At 37.7% G+C, this 27937-nt stretch overlaps 1 non-coding gene across 1 annotated transcript; it reads left to right on the top strand.

Annotated features, from left to right (window-relative positions):
- Positions 1-11461: 11461 nt before the first annotated feature.
- LOC130951889 (small nucleolar RNA R71) lies at positions 11462-11569 on the top strand. Its single transcript, XR_009074139.1, has one exon. It is a non-coding gene; the product is annotated as a small nucleolar RNA R71 (small nucleolar RNA).
- Positions 11570-27937: the final 16368 nt, after the last annotated feature.

Genomic DNA, 27937 nt, shown 5'->3' with positions numbered 1-27937 from the left:
TTTTTTTTGGTGACTTTGTTTGTACAATTTTTTTTGGTGACTTTGTACAATTGTACACCTAAATAATTGACTAAGTCTCCATGTGAGTTTTTTTTTATTTGTTATTGGGAGAAAAATAAGACTAAAGATTAATGTCTGTCAAAATTAAAGTTAAGAAACTAAAATTTTCCATCTTAAAATTTCCAGCAATTAAATTTGGTAATTACTCTAATAATAATAATAATAATAATAATAATAATAATAATAATAATGGTTTATTTGTTTTGTGCCAAAAGATACATTTTAAGTTTATAAACTAAAAAAATTATTAAAAATATAAAAAATTTAAGGAATTGATTGGTTTGTGAAAATATTTTCTATTTAACAAATACTTTCATACGCGCGTAAAACAAGACACTTAGGTATTATGTTATTATTGGACGTATTAATGAACCAATTATTTTTTAATTTCTTAATAAATCAAAATAAAACTAATTTTCTATAACAATAACAATAAACCTAATTGTTATCAGACTTGATTGAACCGACTAATTTACATGACCCACTGGATCATTTTTTGTTTTTTTTTTCACTTTTTGTTCCACAAACGACGTCTTTGACATCTCTAAGGTAGCGTTTGTTTTGAAGTACTGAGACAGAGACTGAGAGATTGACAGTATCGTGTTTGTTGGTTCAGAGACTGGTACTAAAATTTCTGTCTCTGTCTCCAAAATTTCAGTATTTCAGTACCTCCAGAAAGTAGGGACACAGGGACTGAAATTTTTAGAGATGGAAACTGAAACTTTAATAACATTTTATACCTAAAATACTTTCATTTCAATTAATTAATTTCAATTTTACCCTTTTGTGTAAATTAAATTAGAGTTTTATTCTTGTTTCAATTTCTGTCTCCCATTTTGCACCAAACAGAATATTGAGATTTATTCAATCTCTGTCTCTTAGTCTCTGTCTCTCAGTCTCAGTCTTTCTGTCTCTGTCTCTTCACCAAACGCTACCAAGCGTGCGTTTGGTTGATGTCCCAGGACACTAAAAATATGGACACGGTGGCACATGTCCACCGTTTATTTGTTGAGACATAAATTTATGATGGACACGGTGGTACACAAGTATACACAAAATACATGTTTTTAGTGTCTTTCCATTGAGTTGAGACATTGAGACACAACTTATAAGGCGCAAAATTTTACATTTTTATCCTTTCTTTTTTTTAAATTCCAACTATGTCCCTAATTAATCTAACCCTAATTCCCCTTTTTCTCTTTTATTATCTTCTCTATTCTGTGTTTCTAACCCCAAAATCCTTCCAACTTCCACGTTCCTTCCTCCATCCTCCCTCTTCCATGGCTGTGTCCCTCCTCCACACCACCCCATAGCCATTGCCTCTCCTCTCTTTCTCATCTCCTTCTCTCTCTTTTCGTATCGCCACACTCATCACTCTGCTTCTCTTTCCATTGTTTTTCCCCTCCATACCGTTGCTCCGGGCCGCCACCATTGACGCTCCTTCTTTCTTCTGCCTCCACTTCTCTCTTTCTCTCTTCACACAGTGGCGCGTATTATTACCATGAGTTATCTTCTTCGGTCATATTTATTGTCTACATTCATCAGGTGTTGCTCAGATCTGTTCGTCTCCACTATTACTTGAATCAATTTCATTAAGAAAGGCGAAAAAAATCAAGAAAGCCCAAAATAGTAGTCGGTTATTTTTGAGATTTGTCTTCTCATTTTTGTTCTTTTTTTATTTATTTCAACCTATTTCAGTTTTTTTTAATGAAAAAATTGAATTGCTGAGATGATGAATAAATAAAAGTTGAAGATAGTATTTTGCGATGAAGTTAAAAAATTGCAGGTGGCACTGGTGGTGGTAGAAAGCTATGGTGGCGGCAGGGTTAATGTTGGTGGAAGATGATGGTAGAGAGTTAATAAGGATAAAATGGACATTTGAATTAAATTTTTGTGTCTTGTACATTGATGCCAAACATGTTAAAAAATTTGTGTCTATCTGTGTCTATGTCTTTTGGTATAGTTATGTCTGTGTCTATATGTTCTGAAGACAGTAACCAAACGAAGCCTAAACTCTCACATTCCTCCCTCAACGTCACTAGACTGAACCTGGAGCTCTCTCATCCCTGTCACTGCTGTCGCACCCAAACTCCCTCCCTCTCTCGGCTCCGGTCTCTCTCACTGTCTCCGGTGTCGCCATCAAGCTTGTAGTCATTCTCTCAGATCAGGTATCTCTCACGGTCTCGCGCGCCTTTCCTGTCGTCGTCGTCGGCGGCAGAAGTAGCATGTCCCGGCACTTCCTCCTCCCCAGCAGCAACTCTCGTCGTCAGCAACTCTCACCATCAGCTTCCTTCACGCAACCAGAAGCTGGTCTCAATTTGGTAAATTTCAACAAATTCTCCTGTTCTTTCCTTTTTTGTTTTGTTGCTGCCTTTGATTTTATTGCTGCAAATATCAATGAATTAGTCACTTTGTTACTAAAAATAATCACTGACATGAATTTGTTGCTGATCACGAGCCTTGAATAATTTGTTGATGAAAATTTACTGAGCTAGTTTTTTTTGTTGCTGAAGAATCAATGAGATAAATTTGTTATTGATAACATTCACTGAATTTTGAATTTGTTATTGTTCTACTCAAATAATTACTTAGCTAAATCTTTTCATTGCTGAAAATCATCACTGAATTCAATTTTTTAGTGAAATTTATATTGCTCAATGTGTTGTTTATCCAATTCATAATTATTAATTTATAGTTTTCTAAAATGACAATCTACATTTTAGAGTTTGTTACTGCACAAGCATGATTTAGGATAATAAACTTGCTTATTTGTTTGGTTAAAATAAGCTTCTTTTGTGTTCATCTAATTAGAAATTATTGTTGATCTTGGGTATATGACAATTATGTGTAAATTCTTTTTGAAGATGTCTAGCTCTCAGCATTATGGCATTCTGTCCTGCTTCCCTTTTGTGATTTTGTAATTATATCAATAATATCAACATGTAATAAATGTTGGCACCGAAGTAAGTTTCCCCTTATATCTGATGTGTCCATATATGTAGTTAGAAAGCCTTTGATATCTTAGTTTTGCCCTTTTGCTGAATGACTGTTGATATTTAAGTTTTGTCAATTTGAATGCACAAGGGTCCTTTTTGGTTTTTAATGATATGCTTTTTTCATTGAAGAACAAATGCACAATGGTGCTTGTAGGGTATTGTAAGGTTAAGTTGTAAGTTGAATTATTGCTGCTGTTAAGATTTCAAATGTATTGAAATTTAAAGGATTTGTAGTTTACAAACATCCTATTTGAATTGCCATTGCTATTGCTTAGTCAAAACTGTGCTTGACATAAAGATGCTACAAGTAGGAGTATTGCTTTGATATGTTGATATTTCATAAATCATGCATGCAAACTGCATCAACCAGTAAAAGGAAATATATCATAGTTATATGGCATCTCTTTTTAACATATGCAATTTAAGTGTATTAAAGGCAAACTGCAAAAACTATAACAAAACTATTATGAAAGACTTAAATTTAGTCACTTCTCTATACTCTGTGCACAGTTTATGATGGACTGATAGTTCTTGATGACATCTTTTGATCCACATAATTGGAAAAAATTTGATCGTTGTTATTCTATTTTATAGTCTAGTGATTCAATACATACAAAAGTACACAGAAAAACTGAATGCAACATATTATAAGTTCGTTTACTTCACATAATTTCTTTTTTATTATTTGTTTTATGTCACTTGATAGTTGTGTGCAAGAATATATATTCTTGCATAATATAAATTAAATGATATTTTACCAAACAATGGTATGGTCCCTTATTTTTTTAATCTTTTTTAAATAATTTGTAATTTAATGAGACAATAACTATAACTTAAAATTCTGGTTGATTATCAATGAAATTTACAATGACTTTTGTTATTTATTGGGATTGCCTTTTGTTATTTATTACCTTTTGTTTATTTCATCTCATTAGGATGCAATGAAAGTTGATTTTGAACCACTTAGTTCACAAGACAATGTTGAAGATTCCATAATGACTAGTGTGGAAGAGAATGTGAATTGCACTTGTGATTGCGGTGGCAGCAGTAGGAAGTGCGTTTTTGTGATGGCCGATGATATTATAAACCAAATATTTGAAACATCGGATGCAGATTATAACTTGTATGTAAGTTATGCGAGGTGTGTCGGGTTTGGAGTTCGCAAGGGTGATACACCGTGTGGAAAAGATGGAACACAGCGTAGAAGGAATTTTTTTTTTTGCAACAAGGAAGGAAAGTGAGCCGAGAAATACATCTCTACTTCGAATAGGAAAAGGGAGCATAAAGTGTTAACTCGTACTAGTTGTGAAACCTTGCTTGCGGTGTACTTTGACACGAAAACTTCGACTTGGAGGGTTAAAAAATTAGTTGAGAAGCACAACCATGATCTTATCCCACAATGCTTGGTACACCTAATTCCAAACCACCGAGAGTTGACTGAAGCACACAAAGCTCAGGTGAACACCATGCATGATAATGGTCTTCCAACCTCTAAAATAATGGGACTCATGGTAGGCTAAGCCAGTGGGTATGCTAAAGTTGGATTCACAAAGAAGGACTTAGATAATCACATTCAAAGAACTCGTCACGCAAAGCTCATTGATGGGGATTCCAATGCGACAATAAGCTATCTACTTGGAAAAGCCAAAAAGGTGGGCAAGTGCTTACTTGAGGGATAAATTCTGTGCTGGATTTAGAACAACATCAAGGTGTGAGGTGATAAACAACTTCATCAAGAGGTTTATTGGCATTCGCCAAAGTCTTCTAGAGTTGGTCTAAATTCTTGAAGATGCTCTTAGGCACTACAGAAACAATGAATTAGTTTCTCAATTTAAGATGGTGTATGGGGATCCCATTTTAACTACTGGGGTAGAAGCATTGGAGCTTTGTGCTGCAAATTTTTACACAAAGGAGATTCTTGCAAAAGTAAAAAAGGAGATTCAAGGACTGGTCGCATTAGATATAATTAATGAGAAAAACATATCTACTACTATTGTATTAAAGTTAAGGAGTGTAAAAAGAGGCAACATATATACAACGTACTTTATGATTGTAATACTGAGAATATGGAGTGTGAATGTAATCCATGGAATAGTAAACCTTGCAGCCACATTGGTGCGCGAAATTGTGAACAATACTTTTCACAACTCTCATAATCCCCGGTCATGAACTCCAAAAACTTGGTGGTTCAATTCCATGGCATTACACAACTTCGCACAACTAACCAGCAAGTGCACTGGGTCGTCCAAGTAATACCTTACGTGAGTAAGGTCGATCCCACGGAGATTGTTAGCATTGAAGTAAGCTATGGTCATCTTGTAAATCTTAGTCAGGCAAACTCAAATGGATATGGTGATGAACGAAAATATAAAAGATAAAGATAGTGATACTTATGTAATTCATTGGTAGGAACTTCAGATAAGCGCATGAAGATGCCTTCCCTTCCGTCTCTCTGCTTTCCTACTGCCTTCATCCAATCCTTCTTACTCCTTTCCATGGCAAGCTCGTGTAGGGTTTCACTGTTGTCAGCAGCTACCTCCCATCCTCTCAGTGAAAATACGTCCCTGATGCTCTGTCACAGCATAGGCTAATCATCTGTCGGTTCTCGTTCAGGCCGGAATAATATCCATTGATACTTTTGCGTCTGTCACTAACGCCCTAGCCTGCTAGGAGTTTGAAGCACGTCACAGTCATTCAATCATTGAATCCTACTCAGAATACCACAGACAAGGTTAGACCTTCCGGATTCTCTTGAATGCCGCCATCAGTTCTTGCCTATACCACGAAGACTCTGATCTCACGGAATGGTTGGCTCGTTTGTCAGGCGAGCACTCGGTTGTCAGGCGATCAACCATGCATCGTGCAATCAGGAATCCAAGAGATATTCACTAAGCCTCAGATGCGTGTAGAACAAGAGTGGTTGTCAGTCACCTTGTTCATGGGTGAGAATGGTGATGGACGTCAATCATCACCTTCATCAAGTTGAAGAACAAGTGATATCTTGGACAAAGAACAAGCGGAATTGAATAGAAGAACAATAGTAGTTGCATTAATACTCGAGGTACAGCAGAGCTCCATACCTTAATCTATGGTGTGTAGAAACCCCACCGTTGAAAATACATAAGAACAAGGTCTAGGCATGGCCGAATGGCCAGCCTCCCAAAGTGATCAAAAGGTCTCTAGAGAAAGGTTCCAAAGATCCGAAGATTCTTAATGCAATAGTAAAAGGTCCTACTTATAGAAAAACTAGTAACCTAAGGTGTACAGAAATGAGTAAATGACATAAAAATCCACTTCCGGGCCCACTTGGTGTGTGCTTGGGCTGAGCAATGAAGCATTTTCGTGTAGAGACTCTTCTTGGAGTTAAACGCCAGCTTTGGTGCCAGTTTGGGCGTTTAACTCCCATTTGGGTGCCAGTTCCGGCGTTTAACGCTGGAATTTCTTGAGGTGACTTTGAACGCCGGTTTGGGCCATCAAATCTTGGGCAAAGTATAGACTATTATATATTGCTGGAAAGTCCAGGATGTCTACTTTCCAACGCCGTTGAGAGCGCGCCAATTGGGCTTCTGTAGCTCCAGAAAATCCACTTCGAGTGCAGGGAGGTCAGAATCCAACAGCATCTGCAGTCCTTTTGAGTCTCTGGATCAGATTTTTGCTCAGATCCCTCAATTTCAGCCAGAAAATACCTGAAATCACAGAAAAACACACAAACTCATAGTAAAGTCCAGAAAAGTGAATTTTAACTAAAAACTAATAAAAATATACTAAAAACTAACTAGATCATACTAAAAACAATGCCAAAAAGCATACAAATTATCCGCTCATCACAACACCAAACTTAAATTGTTGCTTGTCCTCAAGCAACTGAAGATCAATTAAGATAAAAAGAAGAGAATATGCAATGAACTCCAAAAACATCTATGAAGATCAGTATTAATTAGATGAGCGGGGCTTTTAGCTTTTTGTCTCTGAATAGTTTTGGCATCTCACTCTATCCCTTGTAATTCAGAATGATTGGCTTCTTTAGGAACTTAGAATCCATATAATGTTAATGATTCTCCTAGTAAAGTATGATGATTCTTGAACATAGCTATTTATTGAGTCTTGGCTGTGGCCCAAAGCACTCTGTCTTCCAGTATTACCACCGGATACATACATGCCACAGACACATAATTGGGTGAACCTTTTCAGATTGTGACTCAACTTTGCTAAAGTCCCCAATTAGAGGTGTCCAGGGTTCTTAAGCACACTCTTATTGCCTTGGATCACAACTTTATTTCTTTCTTTTTTCTCTTTTTTTTTTCGGTTTTTTTTTTTTTCGTTTGCTTCCTTCTTTTTCTTGCTTCAAGAATCATTTTTAATGATTTTTCAGATCCTCAGTAACATGTCTCCTTTTTCATCATTCTTTCAAGAGCCAACATTCATGAACCACAAATTCAGAAGACATATGCACTGTTCAAGCATACATTCAGAGAACAAAAGTGTTGCCACCACATCAAATTAATTAAACTATTATAAAATTCAGAATTCATGCAATTCTTTCCTTTTCAATTAAGCACGTTTTTTATTCAAGAAAGGTGATGGATTCATAGGACATTCATAACTTTAAGGCATAGACACTAAGACACTAATGATCACAAGACACAAACATGGATAAACATAAGCATAAAAAAATCAAAAAACAGAAGAACAAATAACAAGAAAATCAAGGAACGGGTCCACCTTAGTGATGGCGGCTCTTCCTTCCTCTTGAAGGTCCTATGGAGTGCTTGAGCTCCTCAATGTCTCTTCTTTGTCTTTGTTGCTCCTCCCTCATGATTCTTTGGTCTTCTCTAATTTCATGAAGGATGATGGAGTGTTCTTGATGCTCCACCCTTAGTTGTCCCATGTTGGAACTCAACTCTCCTAGGGAGGTGTTCAGTTGCTCCCAATAATTTTGTGGAGGAAAGTGCATCCCTTGAGGCATCTCAGGGATCTCTTGATGAGAGGGGTCTCTTGTGTACTCCATCCTTTTCTTGGTGATGGGCTTATCCTCATCAATGGGGGTATCTCCCTCTATGTCAACTCCAACTGAATAACAGAGGTGACAAATGAGGTGAGGAAAGGCTAACCTTGCTAAGGTAGAGGACTTATCCGCCACCTTGTAGAGTTCTTGGGCTATGACCTCATGAACTTCCACTTCTTCTCCAATCATGATGCTATGGATCATGATAGCCCGGTCTATGGTAACTTCGGACCGGTTGCTAGTGGGAATGATTGAGCGTTGTATGAACTCTAACCATCCTCTAGCCACGGGCTTGAGGTCATGCCTTCTTAATTGAACCGGCTTTCCTCTTGAATCTTGCTTCCATTGTGCGCCCTCTTCACATATTATTGTGAGGACTTGATCCAACCTTTGATCAAAGTTGACCCTTCTTGTATAAGGATGCTCATCTCCTTGCATCATAGGCAAGTTGAACGCCACCCTCACACTCTCCGGACTAAAATCCAAGTATTTCCCCCGAACCATAGTGAGATAATTCTTTGGATTCGGGTTCACACTTTGGTCATGGTTCTTTGTGATCCATGCATTGGTATAGAACTCTTGAACCATCAAGATTCTGACTTGTTGAATGGGGTTGGTGAGAACTTCCCAACCTCTTCTTCGGATCTCATGGCGGATCTCCGGATATTCACCCTTTTTGAGTGAAAAGGGGACCTCGGGGATCACCTTCTTCAAGGCCACAACTTCCTAGAAGTGGTTTTGATGCACCCTTGAGAGGAATCTATCCATCTCCCATGACTCGGAGGTGGAAGCTTTTGCCTTCCCTTTCCTCTTTCTAGAGGTTTCTCCGGCCTTGGATGCCATAATGGTTATGGAAAAACGAAAAAGCAACGCTTTTACCACACCAAACTTAAAATGTTTGCTCGTCCTCGAGCAAAAGAAGAAAGAAGAGAGTAGAAGAAGAAGAAATGAAGAATAGGGAGATGGTGGTGTGTTCGGCCAAAGAGGGGGAGAAGTGGTGTTTAGGTTGTGTGAAAATGAAGGGTTGAAGAAGGGTATATATAGGAGAGAGGGGGGTAATGGTTCGGCCATGATGGGTGGGTTTGGGAGGGAAAGTGGTTTGAATTTGAAGGGTGAGGTTGGTGGGGATTTATGAAGGATGGATGTGAGTGGTGAAGAGAAAGATGGGATTTGATAGGTGAAGGGTTTTTGGGGAAGAGGTATTGAGGTGATTGGTGAATGGGGGAAGAAGAGAGAGAGTGGTGGTGGGGTCCTGTGGGGTCCACAGATCCTGTGGTGTCAAGGAAAAGTCATCCCTGCACCAAATGGCATCAAAATTCACGTTTTGAGCCATTTCTGGCGTTAAACGCTGGGCTGGTGCCCATTCCTGGCGTTTAACGCCAGGTTGTTGCCCTTTACTGGCGTTTAACGCCAGTCTGGTGCCCCTTTCTGGCGTTAAACGCCCAAAATGGTGCCAGACTGGGCGTTAAACGCCCAACAGCTAGCATTACTGGCGTTTGAACGCCAGCTTCTTCTCCTCCAGGGTGTGCTGTTTTTCTTCCTGTTTTTCATTCTGTTTTTGCTTTTTTCATTGTTTTTGTGACTTCTTATGATCATCAACCTACAAAAGAAGATAAAATAACCAAAGAAAATAGTTAACTATAAAACATTGGGTTGCCTCCCAACAAGCGCTTCTTTAATGTCATTAGCTTGACAGAGGACTCTCATGGAGCCTCAGAAATACTCAGAACCGTGTTGGAACCTCCCAACACCAAACTTAGAGTTTGAATGTGGGGTTCAACACCAAACTTAGAGTTTGGTTGTGGCCTCCCAACACCAAACTTAGAGTTTGACTGTGGGGGCTCTGCTTGGCTCTGTTTTGAGAGAAGCTCTTCATGCTTCCTCTCCATGATGATAGAGGGATGTCCTTGGGCCTTAAACACCAAGGATTCTTCATTCACTTGAATGATCAACTCTCCTCTATTAACATCAATCACAGCCTTTGCTGTGGCTAGGAAGGGTCTGCCAAGGATGATGGATTCATCCATGCACTCCCTAGTCTCTAGGACTACGAAATCAGTAGGGATGTAATGGTCTTCAACTTTTACCAGAACATCCTCTACAAGTCCATAGGCTTGTTTTCTTGAGTTGTCTGCCATCTCTAGTGAGATTTTTGCAGCTTGCACCTCAAAGATCCCTAATTTCTCCATTACAGAGAGGGGCATGAGGTTTACACTTGACCCTAAGTCACACAAGGCCTTCTTGAAGGTCATGGTGCCTATGGTACAAGGTATAGAAAACTTCCCAGGATCCTGCCTCTTTTGAGGCAGTTTCTGCCTAGCCAAGTCATCCAGTTCTTTGGTGAGCAAGGGAAGTTCATCTTCCCAAGTCTCATTTCCAAATAACTTGTCATTTAGCTTCATGATTGCTCCAAGGTATTTAGTAACTTGCTCTTCAGTGACATATTCATCCTCTTCAGAGGAAGAATAGTCATCAGAGCTCATGAATGGCAGAATTAATTCCAATGGAATCTCTATGGTCTCATTTTGAGCCTCAGATTCCCATGGTTCCTCATTGGGGAACTCAGAGGAGGTTGGTGCACGCCCATTGAGGTCTTCCTCAGTGGCGTCCACCTCCTCTCTTTCCTCTCCATATTCGGCCATGGTTATGGCTTTGCACTCTCCTTTTGGATTTTCTTCTGTATTACTTGGGAGAGTACTAGGAGGGAGTTCAGTAACTTTCTTGCTCAGCTGACCCACTTGTCCTTCCAAATTTCTGATGGAGGATCTTGTTTCATTCATGAAACTTTGAGTGGTTTTGATTAGATCAGAGACCATTGTTGCTAAGTCAGAGGTATTCTGCTTAGAACTCTCTGTCTGTTGCTGAGAAGATGATGGAAAAGGCTTGTTATTGCCAAGCCTATTTCTTCCACCATTATTGTTATTGAAACCTTGTTGAGGTCTCTCTTGATTCTTCCACGAGAAATTTGGGTGATTTCTCCATGAAGAATTGTAGGTGTTTCCATAGGGTTCTCCTAGGTAATTCACCTCTTCCATTGAAGGATTCTCAGGATCATAAGCTTCTTCCTCAGATGAAGCTTCCTTAGTACTGCCAGGTGCATTTTGCATTCCAGACAGACTTTGAGAAATCAAATTGACTTGTTGAGTCAATATCTTGTTCTGAGCCAGTATGGCATTCAAGTGTCAATCTCAAGAACTCCTTTCTTCTGACTAGTCCCATTGTTCACAGGATTCCTTTCAGAAGTGTACATGAATTGGTTATTTGCAACCATTTCAATTAGTTCCTGAGCCTCTGTAGGCGTCTTCTTCAGATGAAGAGATCCTCCAGCAGAGCTATCCAAAGACATCTTGGATAGTTCAGAGAGACCATCATAGAAAATACCTATGATGCTCCATTCAGAAAGCATGTCTGAGGGACATCTTCTGATTAATTGTTTGTATCTTTCCCAAGCTTCATAGAGGGATTCTCCATCCTTCTGTCTGAAGGTTTGGACTTCCACTCTAAGCTTACTCCATCTTTGAGGTGAAAAGAACTTTGCCAAGAAGGCATTGACTAGCTTTTCCCAAGAGTCCAGGCTTTCTTTAGGTTGAGAATCCAACCATATTCTAGCTCTGTCTCTTACAGCAAAAGGAAAAGCATCAGTCTATAGACCTCAGGGTCAACCCCATTAGTCTTGACTGTGTCACAGATTTGCAAGAACTCAGCTAAAAACTGATGAGGATCTTCCATTGGAAGTCCATGGAACTTGCAATTCTATTGCATTAGAGAAACTAATTGAGGCTTAAGCTCAAAGTTGTTTGCTCCAATGGCAGGGATAGAGATGCTTCTCCCATAGAAATCAGGAGTAGGTGCAGTGAAGTCACCCAGCACCTTCCTTGCATTGTTGGCATTGTTGTTGTTTTCGGCTGCCATGCGTTCTTCTTCTTTGAAGAATTCGGTCAGGTCCTCTAAAGAGAGTTGTGCCTTGGCTTCTCTTAGCTTTCGCTTCAAGATTCTCTCAGGCTCAGGGTCAGCTTCAACAAGAATGCCTTTGTCTCTGCTCCTGCTCATATGAAAGAGAAGAGAACAAGAAAATGTGGAATCCTCTATGTCACAGTATAGAGATTCCTTGAAGTGTCAGAGGAGAAGAAAAATAGAAGAAAGAAGGTAGAAGACTTCGAACTTGATTAGATAGAGTTCGAATTGTGCATTAAGAAGGAGTGGTACTCCATAAATAGAAGGATGTGGGAAGGAGGGAAGAGGATTTTCGAAAATTAATTAAAAAGATGTTAAAAACATTTTAAAAATTGATTGATAATTTTCGAAAATTGAAAGTGGAAAAGGAATCAAGTGATTTTTGAAAAAGATTTTGAGATTAGAAGTTAAAAAGATTTGATTGAAAACTATTTTGAAAAAGATGTGGTTAAGAAGATATGATTGGTTAAAAAAAATTGTGATTGAGAAAATATGATTTGAAAACAATTTTAAAAGATATGATTTGAAAACAATTTTAAAAGATATGATTTTAAAAATTAATGACTTGTCTAACAAGAAAAGATATGATTCAAACATAAAACCTTCCTCAACAGAAAAGGCAAAAAATGTTCAATCAAATCATTGATTGTTAGCAAGTATCTTTGAAAAAGGAAAGAAATTGAATTTGAAAACATTTGATTGAAAAGATTTGATTTGAAAAAGATTTGATTTTGAAAAACTTTGAAAACTTGAAAAAAAATTGATTTGAAAACAAAATCTTCCCCCTAGCACCATCCTGGCGTTAAACGCCCAGAATGGTATACATTCTGGCGTTTAACGCCCAAAATGCTACCTCTTTGGGCGTTAAACGCCCAACCAGGTACCCTGGCTGGCGTTTAAACGCCAGTCTGTCTTCTTCACTGGGCATTTTTGAATGCTCAGCTTTTTCTGTATAATTCCTCTGCAGTATGTTCTGAATCTTCAATTCTTTGTATCATTGACTTGAAAAGACACAAATTAAAAATATTTTTGGATTTTTAATAATCAAAATGCAACAAGAATCAAATAACAATGCATGCAAGACACCAAACTTAGCCGTTTGTATACTACTAACACTATATGAGACACATAAACACTCAAGCCAAAAGAATTCAAAGATCAGAGTAAGAAATGATCAAGAATTACTTGAAGATCCTTAAGACACATAAATGAATGCATGCAATTGACACCAAACTTAAGATGAGACACTAGACTTAAGCAGGAAACATCAAATATTTTTTGTTTTTATGATTTTGTAAATTTTTTTGTGTTTTTCGAAAATTAAGTGGGAAAAGGTATCAAAATTCTTAATGAGAATTCCAGGAATCAGTGCAATGCTAGTCTAAGGCTCCGGTCCAGGAATTAGACATGGCTTCACAGCCAGCCAAGCTTTCAAAGAAAGCTTCGGTCCAAAACACTAGACATGACCAAAGGTCAGCCAAGCTTTAGCAGATCACTGCTCCAAAAGCAAGATTGATGAAAATCAACAAGCTCTTGTGATGATAAGTTGAAACCTCGGTCCAATCAGATTAGACATGGCTTCTCAGCCAGCCAGATTTCAACAATCATCATGAAACTCTAGAATTCATCTTCAAGAATTTCGAAAAAAATAAATACCTAATCTAAGCAACAAGATGAACCGTCAGTTGTCCAAACTAGAACAATCCCAGGCATTGTTACCAAAAGCTTGCTCAAAACTTGAACAATCCCCGGCAACGGCGCCAAAAACTTGGTGCGCGAAATTGTGAACAATACTTTTCACAACTCTCATAATCCCTGGTCATGAACTCCAAAAACTTGGTGGTTCAATTCCATGGCATTACACAACTTTGCACAACTAACCAGCAAGTGCACTGGGTCGTCCAAGTAATACCTTACGTGAGTAAGGGTCGATCCCACGGAGATTGTTAGCATTGAAGCAAGCTATGGTCATCTTGTAAATCTTAGTCAGGCAAACTCAAATGGATATGGTGATGAACGAAAATAATATAAAAGATAAAGATAGTGATACTTATGTAATTCATTGGTAGGAACTTCAGATAAGCGCATGAAGATGCCTTCCCTTCCGTCTCTCTGCTTTCCTACTGCCTTCATCCAATCCTTCTTACTCCTTTCCATGGCAAGCTCGTGTAGGGTTTCACTGTTGTCAGCAGCTACCTCCCATCCTCTCAGTGAAAATACGTCCCTGATGCTCTGTCACAGCATAGGCTAATCATCTGTCGGTTCTCGTTTAGGCCGGAATAATATCCATTGATACTTTTGCGTCTGTCACTAACGCCCTAGCCTGCTAGGAGTTTGAAGCACGTCACAGTCATTCAATCATTGAATCCTACTCAGAATACCACAGACAAGGTTAGACCTTCCGGATTCTCTTGAATGCCGCCATCAGTTCTTGCCTATACCACGAAGACTCTGATCTCACGGAATGGTTGGCTCGTTTGTCAGGCGAGCACTCGGTTGTCAGGCGATCAACCATGCATCGTGCAATCAGGAATCCAAGAGATATTCACTAAGCCTCAGATGCGTGTAGAACAAGAGTGGTTGTCAGTCACCTTGTTCATGGGTGAGAATGGTGATGGGCGTCAATCATCACCTTCATCAAGTTGAAGAACAAGTGATATCTTGGACAAAGAACAAGTGGAATTGAATAGAAGAACAATAGTAGTTGCATTAATACTCGAGGTACAGCAGAGCTCCACACCTTAATCTATGGTGTGTAGAAACTCCACCGTTGAAAATACATAAGAACAAGGTCTAGGCATGGCCGAATGGCCAGCCTCCCAAAGTGATCAAAAGGTCTCTAGAGAAAGGTTCCAAAGATCCGAAGATTCTTAATACAATAGTAAAAGGTCCTACTTATAGAAAAACTAGTAACCTAAGGTGTACAGAAATGAGTAAATGACATAAAAATCCACTTCCGGGCCCACTTGATGTGTGCTTGGGCTGAGCAATGAAGCATTTTCGTGTAGAGACTCTTCTTGGAGTTAAACGCCAGCTTTGGTGCCAGTTTGGGCGTTTAACTCCCATTTGGGTGCCAGTTCCGGCGTTTAACGCTGGAATTTCTTGAGGTGACTTTGAACGCCGGTTTGGGCCATCAAATCTTGGGCAAAGTATGGACTATTATATATTTCTGGAACGCCCAGGATGTCTACTTTCCAACGCCGTTGAGAGCGCGCCAATTGGGCTTCTGTAGCTCCAGAAAATCCACTTCGAGTGCAGGGAGGTCAGAATCCAACAGCATCTGCAGTCCTTTTGAGTCTCTGGATCAGATTTTTGCTCAGATCCCTCAATTTCAGCCAGAAAATACCTGAAATCACAGAAAAACACACAAACTCATAGTAAAGTCCAGAAAAGTGAATTTTAACTAAAAACTAATAAAAATATACTAAAAACTAACTAGATCATACTAAAAACATACTAAAAACAATGCCAAAAAGCATACAAATTATCCGCTCATCAAGCTCCTTCCACACATATGTCCATAAGGACTTGGTCCAACCTTTGATTAAAGTTGACCCTTCTAGTGTAGGGGCGTTCATCTCCTTGCATCATGGGCAAGTGGAACGCCAATCTCACATTCTCCGGACTAAAATCTAAGTATTTCCCCCGAACCATTGTGAGATAATTCTTTGGACTCGGGTTCATACTTTGATCATGGTTCCTAGTGATCCATGCATTGGCATAGAACTCTTGAACCATTAAGATTCCGACTTGTTGCATGGGGTTGGTTTGAACTTCCCAACCTCTTCTTCGGATCTCATGTCGGATCTCCGGATACTCATTTTTCTTGAGCTTGAAAGGGACCTCAGGGATCACCTTCTTCTTTGCCATAACATCATAGAAGTGGTCTTGATGGCTTTTGGAGATGAATCTTTCCATCTCCCATGACTCGGAGATGGAAGCTTTTGTCTTCCCTTTTCCTTTTCTAGAGGATTCTCCGGCCTTAGGTGCCATTGATGGTAATGGAACAACAAAAAGCTTATGCTTTTACCACACCAAACTTAAAATATTGCTCGTCCTCGAGCAAGAGAAGAAAGAAGAGAAGAAGAAGAAGAAGAGAATATGGTAGAGAGGGAGAGATGTAGGTTCGGCCAAAGTGAAGAAGAAGGGGTTGTGTTTTGTGAAAATGAAGTAGAATGGAAGGGTATATATAGGGAGAGGGGAGAGTATATGTTCGGCCATTTAGGGTGGGAATGGGTGGGAAAATGTTTTTGAATTTTTGAAGGTAGGTGGGGTTTTTGGGGAAGAGTTTATGGATGTGAGTGGTGAAGGGGGTGATTGGGAAGAGAGATTAAGGTGATTGGTGAAGGGTTTTTTTTTGGGAAGTGTGACACGGGGAAGAGTAAAACTAGGATTAGGAGGTAAGGTAGGAATATAGTAGGTGGGGATCCTGTGGGGTCCACAGATCCTGAGGTGATCCTGTGGGGTCCACAGATCCTGAGGTGTCAAGGAATTCCATCCCTGCACCAAATAGGCATGTAAAATGCCTTTGCACACCATTCTGGCGTTTAAACGCCGTGTGGTGCACATTCTGGGCATTCAACGCCCATGTAAAGCATGTTTCTGGCGTTGAACGCCAGTTTCATGCTTGTTACTGGCGTTCAGCGCCAGCTTTTCTTCTCTAGGCACATCCCTGGCGTTCAGCGCCAGAATGTTGCTTGTTTTTGGCGTTCAGCACCAGAATGATGCTCTGTTCTGGCGTTGAACGCCGGCCAGATGCATCTTACTGGCGTTGAACGCCAGCCTGTGCTTCCTCCAGGGTGTGATTTTTTCCTTCTGCTGTTTTTGATTCTGTTTTTAATTTTTATATTTTTTTCGTGACTCCACATGATCATGTACCTAATAAAACACAAAATAACAATGAAATAAAATAAAATAAAAATTAGATAAATAAAATTGGGTTGCCTCCCAACAAGCACTTCTTTAATGTCAATAGCTTGACAGTGGCTCTCATGGGGCCACAAGGTGATCAGGTCAATGTTGTATAGTCCCAACACCAAACTTAGAGTTTAGATATGGGGTCTTAACACCAAACTTAGAGTTTGGTTGTGGCCTCCCAACACCAAACTTAGAGTTTGACTGTGGGGGCTCTTCTTGACTCTGAACTGAGAGAAGCTCTTCATGCTTACTCTCTTTTGTCACAGAGGGATGGCCATGTGCCTTAAACACAAGGTAGTCCCCATTCAATTAAAGGACTAGTTCACCTCTGTTGACATCTATCACGGCTCCTGCTGTGGCTAGGAAAGGTCTTCCAATGATGATGCAATCATCCTCTTCCTTCCTAGTGTCTAAGATTATGAAATCAGCAGGGATGTAAAGGCCTTCAACCTTTACTAATACATCCTCCACTATTCCATAAGCTTGTCTTAATGACTTGTCTGCCAATTGTAATGAGAACAAGGCAGGTTGTACCTCAATGATCCCCAGCTTCTCCAATACAGAGAGTGGCATAAGATTTATCTCTGACCCTAGATCACATAGAGCTTTTTCAAAGGTAATGGTGCCTATGGTACAAGGTATTAAGAACTTGCCAGGATCTTGTTTCTTTTGAGGTAGGATTTTCTGAATCCAGGTGTCTAGTTCACCAATGAGCAAGGGAGGTTCACTTTCCCAAGTCTTATTGCCAAACAACTTGGCATTCAGCTTCATGATAGCTCCTAAATATTGAGCAACTTGCTCTCCAGTCATATCTTCATCCTCCTCAGAGGAAGAATAGTCTTCAGAGCTCATGAATGGCAGAAGAAGATTTAATGGAATCTCTATGGTCTCTATATGAGCCTCAGATTCCTTTGGATCCTTAATAGGAAATTCCTTCTTGCTTGAAGGACGTCCCAGGAGGTCTTCCTCACTAGGATTTTTGTCCTCCTCCTCCCTTGTGCATTCGGCCATATTGATTAAATCAATGGCCTTGCACTCTCCTTTTGGATTCTCTTCTGTATTGCTTGGGAGAATACTGGGAGGAGTTTCAATGACTTTCTTACTCAGCTGGCCCACTTGTGCCTCCAGATTTCTGATGGAGGATCTTGTTTTACTCATGAAACTGAAAGTGGCCTTTGACAGATCAGAGACTAGATTGGCTAAATTAGAAGTGTTTTGTTCAGAATTCTCTGTCTGTTGCTGAGAAGATGATGGGAAAGGCTTGCTATTGCTCAGCTTATTGCGTCCACCATTGTTAAAGCCTTGTTGAGGCTTTTGTTGATCCTTCCATGAGAAATTGGGATGATTTGTCCATGATGAATTATAGGTGTTTCCATAAGGTTCACCCATGTAATTAACCTCTGCCATGGCAGGGTTCTCAGGATCATAAGCTTCTTCAGAAGCTGCCTCTCTAGTACTGTTGGATGCATGTTGCCATCCATTCAGATTTTGAGAGATCATGTTGACCTGTTGAGTCAACACTTTGTTCTGAGCCAATATGGCATTCAGAGCATCAATTTCAAGAACTCCTTTCTTCTGAGGTATCCCACTATTAACGGAATTCCTCTCAGAAGTGTACATGAATTGGTTGTTTTCAACCATGTCAATGAGTTCTTGAGCCTCTTCAGGCATTTTCTTTAGGTGAATAGATCTACCTGCAGAATGGTCCAATGAAATTTTCGAAAATTCAGATAGACCATAATAGAATATATCTAATATGGTCCATTCTGAAAACATGTCAGATGGAAATCTTTTGGTCAGCTGCTTGTATCTTTCCCAAGCTTCATAGAGGGATTCACCATCTTTTTGTTTGAAGGTTTGAACATCCACTCTCAGCTTGCTCAGCTTTTGAGGAGGAAAGAATTTATCCAAGAAGGCAGTGACCAGCTTATCCCAGGAGTACAGGCTATCCTTGGGTTGTGAATCCAACCATATTCTAGCTCTGTCTCTTACAGCAAAAGGGAAAAGCATGAGTCTGTAGACTTCAGGATCAACTCCATTCGTCTTTACAGTCTCACAGATCTGCAAGAACTCAGTTAAAAACTGATAAGGATCTTCAGATGGAAGTCCATAAAACTTGCAGTTTTGTTGCATTAAAGCAACTAGTTGAGGCTTAAGCTCAAAATTATTGGCTCCAATGGCAGGAATGGTGATGCTTCTTCCATCAAACGTGGACGTTGGCTTTGTGAAGTCACCAAGCATTCTCCTTGCATTATTATTATTGGGTTCGGCTGTCATCTCCTTCTCTTGTTCGAAATTTTCTGAAAGGTTACTTTTGGATTGTTGTAATTTAGCTTCTCTTAGTTTCCTCTTCAAAGTCCTTTCAGGTTCTGGATCAATTTCAACAAGAGTGCCTTTTTCCCTGTTCCTGCTCATATGAAAGAGAAGAAAACAAGAAAAGAAAAGGAATCCTCTATGTCACAGTATAGAGATTCCTTTATGTTAGTAGAAAAAGAGAGGGGAGAAGAATGAAGAAGAATGAATAGTCTGTATAAAGAGTAAGGATAGGGGAGGTGAAGAGAAGTGTTAGTAATTAAATAATTAAATAGAAGAAGAGAAGAGGAAGAGAATTTCAAAAATAATTTTTTTTAAAAAAAAGGTTAGTGATTTTTGAAAATTAGAGCTAAGATGTAATTAAAATTAAAACATGAAACAATTAGTTAATTAAAAAGAATTTTTGAAAAGGGGTGAGATATTTTCAAAAATTAGAGAGGAAAGAGTAGTTAGGTGGTTTTGAAAAAGATAAGAAACCAACAAAAAGTCAAATAGTTAGTTGAAAAAGATATTAAAATCAAATTTTAAAAAGATAAGAAGATAAGAAGTTAGATAAGATATTTTGAAATCAAATTTTGAAAAAGATAAAATTTTTGAAAAAGATATGATAAAAGATAAAAATATTTAATTCAAAAATTTGAAATTACTTACTTCACAAACAAGAAATTACAAGATAAGATTCTAGAACTTAAGGATTGAACCTTTCTTAACAAGAAAGTAACAAACTTCAAATTTTTGAATCAATCACATGAATTGTTAGTGAATTTTCGAAAATATGATATAAAGATAAGAAAAAGATTTTGAAATAATTTGAAAAATAATTTTGAAATTTTCGAGAAATAGAAAAAAAATGAAAAAGATATGATTTTTGAAAAAGATTTTGAAAAGATAAGATTTTTGAAATTGAAATTTTGACTTGACTTGTAAGAAACAACTAATTTTGAAAATTTTTGACTAAGTCAACCCAAAATTTTCGAAAATTTGGAGGGAAATAAGGAAAAGATATTTTTTTTTATTTTTGAATTTTAAAGATGAGAGAGAAAAACACAATTATGACCCAAAACATAAAAATTATGAATCAAAACACATGATGCATGCAAGAACACTATGAATGTCAAGATGAACACCAAGAACACTTTGAAGATCATGATGAACATCAAGAACATAATTTTGAAAAATTTTTGATGCAAAGAAAACATGCAAGACACCAAACTTAAAAATCTTTAATGCATGGACACTAACAAACAAAAAATGCATATGAAAAACAACAAACAACACAAAACAAGAACACATCAAGATCAAACAAGAGGACTTATCAAGAACAACTTGAAGATCATGAAGAACACTATGAATGCATGGAGTTTTCGAAAAATTGCAAGAAAAATTTTTAAAGCATGCAATTGACACCAAACTTAAAACATGATACAAGACTCAAACAAGAAACACAAAATATTTTTTTTATTTTTATGATTTTATAAATTTTTTTGGATTTTTATTAATTTTTTCAAAAATATTGTTGGAAAAACGAAAAATAAAAGAAAAATTTTGAAAAAGATTTTTTAAAAGAAAATTACCTAATCTGAGCAACAAGATGAACCGTCAGTTGTCCATACTCGAACAATCCCCGGCAACGGCGCCAAAAACTTGGTGGACGAATTGTGATCAACAATATTGGCTCTTTGGTATGTGCATTTATTAACTCAGCACTTTCTTTTCACAACTCCGTTCAACTAACCAGCAAGTGTATTGGGTCGTCCAAGTAATAAACCTTACGTGAGTAAGGGTCGATCCTACAGATATTATTGGTATGAAGCAAGCTATGGTCACCTTGTAAATCTCAGTTAGGCAGATTAAATGGTTATAGGTTTCGAAAATTAATAATAAGACTACTAAATAAAATAGGATAGAAATACTTATGTAAATCAATAGTGGGAATTTCAGATAGGCGTATGGAGATGCTGTGCTCCTCTTGAATCTCTACTTTCTCATTGCTTTCATCCAATCCTTCTTACTCCTTTCCATGGCAAGCTGTATGTAGGGCATCACCGTTGTCAATGGCTACATCCCATCCTCTCAGTAAAAATGTTCCTATGCTCTGTCACAGCACGACTAATCATCTGTCGGTTCTCAATCAGGTTGGAATAGAATCCCTTGATTCTTTTGTGCTTGTCATCACGCCCAGCCTTCAACAGTTTGAAGCTCGTCACAGTCATTCAGTCCCAGAATCCTACTCGGAATACCATAGACAAGGTTTAGACTTTCCGGATCCTCATGAATGCCGCCATCTATCTAACTTATACCACGAAGATTCTGTTGGGGAATCTAAGAGATATGCGCCCGGCCTAAAGTAGAACGGAAGTGGTTGTCAATCACGCGCGTTCATAGGTGAAAATGATGATGAGTGTCACGGATCATCACATTCATCAAAGTGAAGTGCAACGTATATCTTGGAATAAGAATAAAAGAGAATTGAATAAAAAGTAATAGTAATTGTATTCAAACTTGAGGTACAGCAGAGCTCCACACCCTTAATCTATGGTGTGCAGAAACTCCACCGTTGAAAATACATAAGTGAAAGGTTCAGGCATGGCCGAATGTCCAGCCCCCAAAATGTGATCACAGGATTCAAATTACAATCCAGGATTGATTATGATAGTAAAAAGTCTTATTTATACTAAACTAGCTACTAGGGTTTACATGAGTAAGTAATTGATGCATAAATCCACTTCCAGGGCCCACTTGGTGTATGCTTGGGCTGAGCTTGATCTATCCACGAGCTGAGGCTTCTCTTGGAGTTGAACTCCAAGTTATAACGTGTTTTGGGCGTTCAACGCCGGATCATGACGTGTTTCTGGCGTTTAACTCCAGACAGCAGCATGTACTTGGCGTTCAACGCCAAGTTACGTCATCAATTTCCGAATAAAGTATGGACTATTATATATTGCTGGATATCTCTGGATGTCTACTTTCCAACGCCGTTGAGGACGCGCCATTTGAAATTCTATAGCTCCAGCAAAATCTATTTCGAGTGTAGGGAGGTCAGATTCCAACAGCATCAGCAGTCCTTTTGTCAGCCTTTTTCAGAGTTTTGCTCAAGTCCCTCAATTTCAGCCAGAAATTACCTGAAATCACAGAAAAACACACAAACTCATAGTAAAGTCCAGAAATGTGAATTTAACATAAAACTAATGAAAACATCCCAAAAAGTAGCTTGAACTTACTAAAAACTACCTAAAAATAATGCCAAAAAGCGTATAAATTATCCGCTCATCACTTGCCTATATTTAGGTTTGCGTTTTCTGTTTATTTTTGTTATTTCTTGTTAAAAAGAAATTGTGTAATAGCTGAAATCTTGGTGTAGATAGATTCATTTGGAGGTACTTTAAGTAAGGTTTAACAATATGCCATTGCTCTATGATTTATGAATTGATTAAGTATTAAACAGGTACTGCTGCAGGTTATATGCTATTGCTATCAATATGGTCAAGTTAGTTGCATTTCATTCTTAGGAGTTGGGATACACTTCCTGAATTTTTTTTCCCGTTCCAATTGCTATTGTCATGAATGTTGTGAAATGAAAATTTGGAATTAGAAATACATGAGAGGAAAATTTTGTTAAGATATATACCTGTTTCAGTTTGATAAAAACTAATAAAATTATAACAAGAAAAACTTTAGCTCTACCCTAGTAGAATTCAAAAGGGGCTATGTATTTGAGGTGGTCAGTCTTCTTGCAACTAGGTTTGTATATTGGATTCCTTCTTTTTTTTGGTCAAACATGTTTATGATCACATTACAGCAAGAATGTTCATTATAAAAACTTATAAGTAAGCCTTTGTTATGCATCATTCATTTTCTCAATTTTTTTTCTTTTCAAATATCTGCTGTTGGGGCTAGACAACTATTTGACAGAATATTGTGTTATACTACACTGTTATGAATGTTTCAAAATTGGATAAACTATAATAAGCATGGGTTAGGATTAGCTTTAGAAAGTCTTTTTTTAAATATTATCTTTCTAACATATAATCTGCAGTATGGTTATCAAATTGCATAGTTTTTAATAATTGATCTCCTCTATGAAATATTTTAAGGAAAATTTTGAGTTTGATTATGCTGCTGGCGTCAAATTGGCTCTGAGGACCTTAGGTGATAGATGGAAGGCCCATAAGTATAATTTACAGAGAGAATACTTCTTTCCTAACAAAAGAAAGGCAAAAATTCTTGCTGTGAAGCCCTCAGACATACCGCCTGTTGAATGGACTACTTTTGTAGATCATTATATGGATCCTAAAGCATAGGTAAATAATTAATCTATGTTTTTTTATTTTTTTATTGAATATTTATAATGGCTATCTCGTAACATTTATTTACTTGTTTCTTGTTCTTGAAAATCATAGAAACAATGTTTGCAAAACGCTAGAAATCGTGAGAAACTTATAGTTTCACATGCCGGTGGAAGTAAAAGCAATGCTAGAAGAGCAACTCAGATGGTATTATTTTTATTATTATTACTATTACTATAAAATTAGCAGTTTTAACTAAATTTGAGATTAACTTTAATATTTTATTTATTGTATTAGGAAAAAAATTGGGAAGGCCTGTATGTTGAAGCGAGATTATTGTATCAACTTTGCTAAAAAAATATGGGAGTTATGTAAGCGGGGAAGGACAACGATTAGCTGTGAGTGTCTCAATTATATTTTAAATGGCTGTATATTTTTTTATATGCCTTGATTATGTCAATACTCTACTCCAATGCGATGTGCATTTGTTTGTAGGAAAAAATAGCAGAGCATTTGTCTGAAGACCAAGAGCGTGCTGCCGTTGAAGGTATTCATTCAAAGGTCTTGGCTCATCCGGATGATGCAATTGGAAAAGTTTGCAGTCCTGAGAATGGTAAGCGAGTACGTGGCTTTAGTAATGCTGCATATCCCAGTGGTTTTGGCAAGTCAAAGCGCATCTTTGGAGGGGCAATATGCGGAGGTTCTAGCATTGCATCGCAACAACATGTTGCAGAATTAGAAATGCAACTTCAAGAAGCTAAAGGTCAAGTGGCAACTCTCTACAGATTTCTACAACAGAAATACGGTGATGAAGTACCTACCTTCTCTGATTCTGTGCCACACATTGAGTCGGAATGATGCACCTCATGTCATGTTTATTTTAGTTTTAATTTATGTCTAGTTTATACTGTTATTAGAGATATTTTTATTTTTTGTTGTACAAAATTATGAAACTTGGTTCTGTTATTTCTTTACTATATCTTTGAACAATGCATATGCTTTAAAATACTGTTATTACTTAGTTTGCTATTTTTTTATTTTAATTTTATTATCGTTGCTTTGATTGTTTATATTGTTATAACATTATTTTAATATGTTAGTATATATAGAAATAAATATATGCAATATTAATTTAAAAAAATATTCAATTGGTAATTATAATTGAGAGTTTTTTTTTAAATTGAAAGAAAAAATTAGCTACGGATTTATGTGTTGGTAAATAGTCTATAATATTGGCCACGAAAAAAAGCGTGAAAAAAACCCAGCCTGTCAAATATTATTTTGTGCATAGTTTTTTTTGCCATAGAAAAAACCGTGGCTAAATAACCCAGCAATGTTTAGCCACAGAAAAAAGTGGCAAAAAAGCCCAGCCTATCAATATTAGCCACGGAAAGATTGTGGCAAAACTATACTTATTGGTTACACTGTTGCCATTTAGCCACGGTTTAGTCTATGGCCAATAACGTAGAAACCGTGGCTATTTAGATGTCTCCACGGGTCATAAAACCGTGGCTAACCGGCCAAAAACCGTGGCTAATTGAAAAGGCGTCGCCCTTGTTAGCCACAAAAGTGTACTCGTTGTTAACGCTTAGTCGCCACGGATTTTCTTGATTTTAGCCACGGTTTTTTCTGTGGCTAATCACCGTTTTTCTGGTAGTGAGTGTACTCTACAATGAAGTCGGCCAGATACTGTGATTTGATTGCTGTTTGAGCTTCATGTTGGAGGTCGAATTCGGACAACACGGCTGCCCACTGTAGGATTCTTTCCGCTAAATCTATTTTCTGTAGGATGTCTTTTATGGGGTGATTGGTCCGAATTTTAATGGTGTGAACCTGGAAGTATGGACGAAGTCGTCCAGAGGTTAATATGAGAGTGTAGGCGAACTTCTCTATCTTTTGATAGTTCAGTTCAAACCCTTGTAGCGCTTTGCTGATGAAGTATATAGGTTGTTGTCCGCTTTCGTCCTCCCTGACTAATGCTGAAGCTACTGCCCGGCTTCCTACAGCGAGGTATAATATGAGTGTGTCTCCTTCCCGAGGTCGGGTAAGAATGGGTGGTTGTCCCAGGAATCTTTTGAAATCCTGGAAGGCTAACTCGCACTCTGGTGTCCATTCGAAATTTTTTCCCTTCCTTAGTGTAGCGTAGAAGGGGAGAGATCTTATGGTTGATCCGGCTAGAAATCTGGACAAGGCTGCCAGTCGCCCGTTGAGTTGTTGCACTTCTTTGACACAGGTCGGGCTTTTCATGTCGAGTATGGCCTGGCACTTGTCCGTGTTTGCTTCGATTCCTCTTTGTGTGAGCATGAATCCCAAGAATTTGCCAGCTTCTACTGCGAAGGTGCATTTCGCAGGGTTAAGTCGCATGCCATGCTTTCTTATGGTATTGAACACTTGGGCGAGGTCGGACAGTAATGATTCATCGCTTTGAGTTTTTACTAACATATCGTTGATAAACCATTATTTTATAATTTATATTGTGTCACTACAAGAATTTGACAAATTAGTGATGAATTTTTGCGAGAAATATTTTTTGTCACTAATCCGTCACTAACTTGTGAGGAATTAGTGACGCACTAACGACAAAATTAATGAGCGGTCACAAAATACCTGAACTTGAGAAAAACGACTGATTAGCGAGAGATTTATAGGTAAGTTTGTTTCTCGCAGATTGACTTTTGTAGCTAAAAAAGAGCGAAGAAAATTTCCTCGCTAATTTCTCGCAAATTAATTAGCGAGTGACAATATTCTAGCAAATCAGTCACTTAGGAGTTCAATCGAATAAAAGTAAAGTAGCGAGGGATATTGTTGTCACTATTCCGTCACAAGTGTTTGATATACAATTAGCGAGAAACAATTCACACACTAGTTTGTCGCTAAATAAACTTTGTGTGAAAAGGGTAATTAGTGAGGAACAATGTCTCTAGCTAATTCGTCACAAAGACTTGAAATGCATTCTGCGATGGACAAATTCCTAGCTAATTTGTCGCCAAAGTTTTTATTTTTAGCGAGCAATTCGTTTCTCGCTAATTTGTCGCATAACATTATAAAATTCAAAATTTGGGTAGCGACAGAAAATAGTCGTCGCTAACTCATCACAACAGATATATCATTCAGCTATGAAAGTGTTCCTTGCTAATTAGTCGCTAAAGTGGAAATACGGATATTGAGCGCCTATGACCTAAGTAGCGAGAAATTTGTGACCGTTTAACAACTGACACACTTCATTCGCTGATTTCAAGTCGCTGATTAGCGGGCGAAATACATTTGTCGCTAAGTTGTCGCAAGTTTAATTTAGTGAGCGACTTGGCAACTGCAATCTTGTCGCAAAGCAAAAGCTATATCCTACCCATTTTGTAGCAAGTTACACGCTAACCTCATTGGAAATCAGTCGCAAATTTATAACAAATCCAAAGCTAATCGAGAAAATTTTAGAAGTAACTAGTCGCAATTGAGTCACTAATCAAAAGCTTATTTAGTGAGGAATTAGCGACCGTTTAACAATTGATAGACTTTTCTCGCTTATTTCATTTTGCTACTAATTTGTCAGAAAAATGTTAGTCTTATTCTATCCTTATTCCATGTTGCTTCTAATCACTAACCTCTATATAAATCCATGGAAAATTCATAAAAAGTTTGAAGCAAATTTGCCAAGCACGCTAATGTAATTTGTCACAATTTTGTCACTAATTTAAAGCTATTTTAAATGAGACAATAATTAAAGTTTCAAAGTCGTGACTAATAATTAGCTAGCTAATTTTTAATAACTAATAATTTACAATATTCTAGCAAGAAGTCCACTCTCAAATATTTTACAACAACTCAAATCAAAAGTTTTTTCTTAAAAAATATTTTTTCCCTTTTAGATCACAAATTTGTCGTTATTTTCAATGGAAAGTTTGCTGTTAATTTGAATTGAAGTTTAAAATTAATATATTTTAAAGATAAATTAAAAAATTCAATATTTTTAGAAAATGAGAGCATAATGTTAATATTTTCAATTAAAAAATATAGGATAAAATACTTAAATAAACCAAATGCATGCAAATATTACTTTATCACCCAAAGTAAGAAATGATACGTGAATCTTCCAAAGGCTTTTTTATACCAATCGAATAAGGGTAATTAGATTTACAAATTCTAGTAGTAAATCGAATTAGACTAAATAGATTTATTAGGTGAGCTTTAACTACACATAAATCGAAACAGGTAATATCAATTTACACATTCACATGTAAATCGAATCGAATCAGGCTAGCTAGATTTATGCATGGGCATGGGTGGTATGTTTCCAAATAAATCTAACCAGCCTGGTTCGATTTATATAGGATGGAGGGTTTTATATAAATCTTAGATGAGTATTAAGAGACTATGCCATTTGAGCTATAGCTCGTTCACATGCCATTGAT

The sequence above is a fragment of the Arachis stenosperma genome, chromosome 1 (assembly GCF_014773155.1).
Source record: "Arachis stenosperma cultivar V10309 chromosome 1, arast.V10309.gnm1.PFL2, whole genome shotgun sequence".
NCBI lineage: Eukaryota > Viridiplantae > Streptophyta > Magnoliopsida > Fabales > Fabaceae > Arachis > Arachis stenosperma.
Note: the sequence above shows the minus strand (reverse complement) of the source record. Positions and strands in the feature narration are given on the sequence as shown.